The 7,286-nt window shown below is 36.2% G+C and overlaps 1 long non-coding RNA gene across 3 annotated transcripts; it reads right to left on the bottom strand.

Annotated features, from left to right (window-relative positions):
• Positions 1-700: 700 nt before the first annotated feature.
• On the bottom strand, positions 701-6,498 carry LOC115292300. Of its 3 annotated transcripts, none has more exons than XR_003908911.1 (4): positions 6,427-6,498; positions 5,459-5,572; positions 3,186-3,247; positions 701-805 (listed from the first exon to the last, which is right to left on the bottom strand). It is a non-coding gene; the product is annotated as an uncharacterized LOC115292300 (long non-coding RNA). The 3 variants fall into 3 exon arrangements; XR_003908916.1 differs by lacking the exon at positions 5,459-5,572 and adding an exon at positions 5,615-5,676 and having other exon boundaries at positions 6,427-6,493; XR_003908914.1 differs by lacking the exon at positions 6,427-6,498 and adding an exon at positions 6,154-6,386.
• Positions 6,499-7,286: the final 788 nt, after the last annotated feature.

Raw genomic sequence — 7,286 nt, 5'->3', positions numbered from 1 at the left:
ATGTTATCACTTGTCCTACTAAATGAAAGAGAAAAATATCTGAAGACAGAAAAATCACAGAAAGAAAAGTATAAACCAATTGTATTTTTTCCTTCATCTCATCCATCTCCTTAAGATAGTATTAGATTTATAAATGATGAATGATTTGCCCACATTACTGTTTTGCTTTGAAATTTCTAATCTATTTTATAAACAATCATCTAATTTGGGGGAGTTTTCTGATAGCAGTTTCCTGTTTCTTGGTTGCTTCCCAATTTTCTAAAATGTAATTATAATTTGTGTCCAAAGACAGGTGAAAAGTTGCTAAAGGAAGAATTTATCAATCTGGGAAACTCGCCCCAGATAAAATACACTGAGAGTTGATGCTATCATATAGTTGGAAATCACTGTTAAGAGCTTGAGGAAAATGATGGTTCACATTAAGTGAAGTGGAATGCTAAACAGATGGTAAAGAAGGGATCAAAAGACTCATGGAGGCTCACGAAGTAGATGTACTACTATGTAAGGCTGGAAAACTTGCACAATGACTGCATTATAAAGGACATCCCAGACTTTAAAAAAGGGAAGGGGGTGTCTGCCTGCTTCACTTGGTGGAGTGTGTGACTCTTGATCTTGGGGTTGTGAGTTGGAGTCCTGTATTGGGTGTAGAGATTACTAAAAAAGAAAATCTTTAAAAAATAAAAAGAAATAAAAGAAATCCCAAAGGAAACTCCTTTATTAAAACAGCTTTGGCAAAGGACATCAACACCATAGAAGAGCTCCATCGTAGCTGTGCTTCACAGACCGTAGTTGAGGGTAGGAGTTGCTTCACAGATAGCAATGGGGATTGACAGGATCCAAAAATAATGAAAGGTAATTATTAAATGTCAAAAGCCAGTTGAGCATATTTGCTGTAATGAGTAGCAAGTCTAGAATGGTATCTGGGAGACCTGAGATCAGAGGGCTCTGGAGATGGTTAATAGAATATGACATCTCTACAGACAAGATACATGGGAAGCCAACAAAGGTGTTGCTCAATTTACACAATTAAAATGAATCAAGATTGTCAATGTGCTAGCCAACTTCCCAATAAAATATCAAAATCTCGTACCCCTTTTCTGGATTTGAGCCAGTTTACCAGTCCATAATCTATTTGCTATAGAAGAGATCAGATCCTCAGAAGGAAGGACACAACAAGATCATGGCAAGTGTATATGGTCATGATTCCCCTAGTACTTCGGCAAAGGAACCTATAGGCACTTTCTTAACAACTATACACTGAGAAAGAGAAAGACCCAAACATTTTGAGGAACATTGGACAAAGAGGCTGTGAGGAATAGGTAATAAAGACATGGTTCAGGTTTGACTCAAGAAGTCAAAGGACCCACTCACTAATTATTTCCCCAGTCTCCCAATATATAATTAAATGTAGCAAAAAGAAACTCCACATTGGGATCTAAGCCTATGCCTATAGGTAAGAGCAATCATAATGAGGAATGACAAATATAGTACCACGCTCTAACCAACTGAGCTAACAGGCCAGTCAGTGAGGAATGACAAATAAAATCTCAGAAATAGCCTCCTTCCCATCTTCCCTTCCTGGAAATATAAAGCTGGAAGTATGTGAACTTTAACTTATAAAGCTAAGTTCCCATTTCCTCAATAATTGAGTCACTCTTCTTTCCCAGGGGAGCTTGAATCTGATGGTTAATGAGAAAGAAATAAGGGTTGGCTCCTTTGCCAATTTCCTATGATTCTACTGTGCACATCCCGACCTTCAGAGCTCCCCATGAGATTGGCTGAGGACATTGTGGGGCGTACCATGTCTCTGCCCAGTGGTACTTCTTTTAGCATCCTATAGGTGGTATTGTCAAGGATACTCTCTGGTAAACTTTGTGAATGAAAACAGTTCTCTCATAGTCTGCTTCCCAGGGACCTGACCTGCTACATCATCCTTTCTATTTTCAAAATAAAAGAATTGTGAAGCCTGACTAGCAAAATAAACTTACCAGTTTATTTTAGCCAATTGCTCCAAAGTGTTAGGCATACTAAGTGATCATTTGTCTGTGGGCTTTATGATATGAAAGTTACCTTGATCTGATGAAATATTACTTGAGAAATAAATTAAAGAGTTGATTGTTTAGTTTGGGCTCAGCCTAGCATTTTTATCAGAATTTTCCCATTAAAGATTGAAAGAGATGGTTCTTTCTTTGGGGGAGACACTTATCTTTCATTGTTGAATTAAAAACCACCCTGAGCTATGCAACTGAGTAAAAAGGAGCCTCTTTATTCTCTCTGGTCATAATATGCAAAACGGTGGGCTCCTTCATTGAAATCCTCCAAACCTGAAATGGTTTTTTTCCCCCTTCTCTACACTCATTCAAGTAAACTCTTGTTTATGTAATAGTAAATCAGAGACAATTTCTCCTCACATTTTTATATTTTAAAATTAATTTCTATTTTAAATCTTGGGTAGAGGCTGGCTTTTATCCATTGCTTTTATTAGACTTTACAACCTAAAGAGTGTCAAATCCAGATAAATGGGGAAATGTACTAATATTTACTGAGAATCTACTATGTGTCTGCCATTATGTTTGGCTTATTAATTTGCATTATATCATTTAATCTTCACAATAATCATGTATTATAATTATTGTTCCCATTGTGTAAAGAGTTGAGAGGTAAAATATGAACTGTCTGTTGACTAAAGTCAGACAGCTCATAAACTGAAATCAAGATTAGAACCCAGGATCCATGTTTGAAACTTTTTCCACAGCTAATTTGACTGCATGCTTTGTAACTAAAAACCATATCCTCTTTATGGAAGGTTTGTAAGGTCTCAAAATTGTATTTTGTCTGAATATTGTGATTTTACAGATTAGATTCCATTGAAATTTTATTGCGTTTTCCAAAAATTACGGAGAAATTTGTGCGATAAGAGAAATCCCATTTTCTTTGCCTCTGAAAGAAGTAGAATGTATCCCCTTTTGAGTTCTTGGCTTTGAACTCAGAAAATATTTTCACTTTAACAGAATGAGAATTTTGTATCTAAAATATAATTAATTGTGGCTAGTGTGTGTATGTATGTGTTTGTGTTTGTGTGTATTTAATTTATAAGACATATGTTATTGCCTAGAAGTGAATTAATAGACCATTAGAGTGGTTCAGAAATATTTAACATATTTGGGAAATAATTACCTACTTACCTCACAGTAGTTTTAAAAGACACCAGAGTAATGGGGCAAAGCAATGGTTTCCCTAAACGAATCTGAAACAAATGACAATGACTCTCTCAGACAATGACTATACAGAAAGAAGAGCAGCACACTTCTTTCTGTTGTTCTCTATACCTTAGATATGGTGACCCTACCCCTGACTGAGTGGTAACCAAAGGAATAACTAGCAGTAAGTCTTTCTGTATCATCATTTTAGTTACAAGAAACTCTTCTGAGAGAACCAGTAGGGTATAATAGCCTAGCCTAGCCTAAATAGGGGCTCTTTTTACTAAAATAAATATCTGTAGATAATAAGTGATTGTAGAAAGTATTAAGAAGTAATTGCTTTAAAAAAAAAGGAGTAATTGCTTCTGTATCCTAAGTTAAAAGTAGAATTTTATGATTAACACACATCTATTCCTTCTATTCTGTAGAAGGAAACCAGGCAGTGCAACATATCATTTATGCCAGTACATCCACAGCAACCTTATTAGTTCCAGGTTTGGCGTGGAGACTCAAGGGCACTCTGGACTATTTATCAGTAGTAACACTGATAAATACTTGTTTTTGCTAATGCTTCATTTTAGTATCTTGGGGTCAGTGTGTTTCCATGGGAGGAAACTTTAGTCTACTGAAGAAAGTCTATTTTGACACTGATTCAAGATGATTATACAAGAATCTGATTCAGTGCTTTAACAAATGGTTAATCTTATGTAACAATGCAGTTCTGTAAATGCAAAACCTTTGGTTTAGTTACTTAAGCAAACACTACATATTATATCTAATGAAAGCTCTGATGTCCTGGAGTTGGAGTGATAGGAACTCATTCTTGTATGTTTACTTTATAATTTCTAAAGTGTTCTGTTTCATTCAATGTCTTGAATGTTTAATATGACTAATCTCTTCTTGCTCTGGAAATGAGCATGTTCTTTGATAAATTGTTCAAGTGTTTAGGCATATAAATTGAAAAGATTTAGATTCTTGACACTGTGTATAGCATACAAGTTGATGAAGGGAACCTCACTATCACAAGGCAAACAGATTCTTCAGCATTACGTGTGTACAGAGAGATTGATGAAAAATAATATAGGTTTTGGAAAGTTAACCACTTCTCATTTCAGGATTTTATTTTGTTTCTTTGTTTTTTTAAGCCAAAAACAACTGAGTCATTATTGAATAGATGAAAAAAATCATACAGGTTTACTTTACACATATACACACACAGCTATTAAGTAATATGTATTTTCTGAAGCATTTGAGAAGGCTAAGGGAAGACACTGAAAAAAACTATAGATGGCAGGAGGTGGATAATGCAACAGTGCCCCCAATTATCTTTATCAGCCATATCACTCATTATGTAATTCATAAAGATATGAAGATATATTTTTATAGATTGGCTTTGTCTTATCTCTAGAGACAGATGTTATCATTTGAGTTGAACCCAGTACATCATACATTCATAAAAGCCAGATGGATGACACTGCTTACAGGAAGTTTAGTGCCAGCACATAAAGGCCAGATGGGTGCCGCTTCACAAAAAGGTTTATATTGGCCAGCTGTGACTGCACTCCAGAGAGTAATGAAATATTCTCAATTCTCCAAAGAATTTCTCTACTCTTTGTTTTCCATTATAATTATCTACAGAACCTTTCAGAACAGAGACACACCATTGACATAATCATGTACAGCCTATATCTAAAGATAGTTGCTTTTGGGTAACATGAAAAATATAAGACACTCAGTAACCATTCCAGCCAAAGAAAATAAACCAGTCAGATTGCAAGGTGATTTTATGCTGGCTGTTCCTTCACTTATAAATGGCTTTGAGTCCCATAAATATAGCTTAAAATATGTCAAAATGTACAAGAGATTTCTTTGTTGAAAAACATTCAATCTATTCTCTTCACCTGTATTAACACACAAGATTCTAAAACCTTGTGGTGAATGAAAACCAACCCAATGCTGAATGAAGACTAAATTGATATTCCATCTCTATGTGGTTTCCTCATAAAACATTTATTTTTGTGACTTGTTCTCTTTGCTGACTTGGTGACTGAGTTGGTTATGCTTGGTTTCTTAAATTTTCAGTCTCATAAGTAGTTTGCTTGTTATTTAATATTATGATTACTTAAAAATCCTAAATTTACCACAGACTTTAAATTCATGAGAGAGTCTTCTCAAGGCTTTGTAAATATTCAAATTTATGAATATCATAATAGCAAATTATTTTCCCCATTAGACTTTTTATATTCTAAGACCCATACCTTTCTTACAGTGTTTCACATTCTTTTCATTTCTGCCTTTAGCAGTAGCAAATCCCACTTGTTTAAGGACTATTTTCTTCAGGACCAAAGATTTGTACCACCTCATGAGTTTTACTGTGTGCATGGAAAAAATAGAGAATAATCAACCTTAGTTACCTGTGAATGATAAGGTTAGTAAGCTTCTAGAATGTTCAACTCAAATTCTTCAAGGTTAGTCACTGTTGGTGAAACAATGAACGTTAAATATGTGAATACTAAGAGCTTACCATGTTGTCTAATTTAATACACCTATAATGATAAATCTCTTAAGGCTTTTTGGGTGTTTAATGTGGCTAAGCAAGAAAAGAATTATTTCAGTTAAGAAAAAGGAGAGCAATATCATGATGTTATTTAAGTGTGAACATGGCTCCACTGCTATCCCCCACCAGGTAGTAGAGTCTATGGCCTGAGTGGAAACACTTCAGTAAGAAAACCCTATTGAAACTGGATTTAAAGAGTGAAGGGCTTGAGCCCCAGCATTACCATGTTGACAAGACATAGCTTATCTTAGAGCACAGGGCAAAATAACAGAGCAGGGCCAGGTCTCTGAGATTCTAGGAATCTGATTTTCTTAAAGGTCTCTCACAGTTAGAAATAAAGCATTGTAAAATACAAGAAATTGCCACAGATGGCAGAGTAGAAGATCCTGAGCTTACCTTCTCCCATAGAGAATCTATACCTACATATATAACATCTCTGAGAACAAACTGAAGACTAACAGAACAGATTATATACAACTAATAATACAAAGAAAAGTCCATATTGAGATGAGGAGAAAAGGCAGAGATGTCGTTTGGTCAGGAGTTAAGCAGGAGGACTATCACAACCGTAGAGGCCCTCACTGAGGAATGAGGGCCTAAGCCCCACTTGGGCTCTGCAGAGTAAGATCTGGAAATGAGGCTGGGTGCAGGACATAGAACATGGCCCACCTTGGCTGCGCCGGCGGCACAGTGAGATCAGACCCATAAGAGTGTTTCACAATGCCTGGTTTTCTCCCTACAACTACCAAGGCAGGCAGAGGCAACCCCAGTGGAGGCAAGATTCTCCTACACCAAACCACGCCCATCTGTGTTGCATAACTGCTTTGTTACCAGAGCCTGGATACAGAACTAACCCCTCTCCCAAGATCAGGACTGACGCATTGCCATAATTGACTCTAGATCAATTCTTGCTATTCAGGTATATTCTCCCTTATCTCATTCTTATCTCTCCTCTCCTTTGGACCCGGTATTCTGGTTATAAGTTTGCATAAACAGGCATATATAACCCATTATCTTGCATGTTCTATTCCATCGTTACCTTCCTTTCTCTCTCTCTGAAATAATCAGACTATATAATTTCTCTGGATAACATTATCTTCATTTTGTTTTGTTTTGTTTGTTTGCTTGTTTGTTTTTCTCCTCACTGCCTGCCATATTCTTCTTTTTCTGTATCTGATTTAAGTCTTTTAGTCTCTCTGCCTGGTCAATGTTCAACTTCTCTTTCTCCCCACCCCTGTCATTTCTTTCTCTGCATATGCTCTTCCATCAGCATTGCCTCTACCCTGCTCTTTATTTATAGCTGGGATTTTGGTTTTCTGCTTTTAAACTGTCCTTTGTCTTTTGTTGTTTTTGGTTTTGGGGTTTTGTTGTTGTTGTTGTTTTCCTTTCGGTTTGCTCTTTGATTTGTTTGCACATTTGTGTGCTTTTTTTTTCCCATTTGTCTGTCTGTTTTCTTTCTCAGGGCTACCTCAAGAACCATGCCAAAGTACACTTGGTGGAGAGTCTCAAATAACACTATAAGCACGGGA

This window comes from Suricata suricatta, chromosome 1 (assembly GCF_006229205.1).
Source record: "Suricata suricatta isolate VVHF042 chromosome 1, meerkat_22Aug2017_6uvM2_HiC, whole genome shotgun sequence".
Classification (NCBI taxonomy): Eukaryota; Metazoa; Chordata; class Mammalia; order Carnivora; family Herpestidae; genus Suricata; species Suricata suricatta.
The sequence above is the reverse complement of the archived record's forward strand: the minus strand, read 5'-3'. Positions and strand labels throughout refer to the sequence as shown.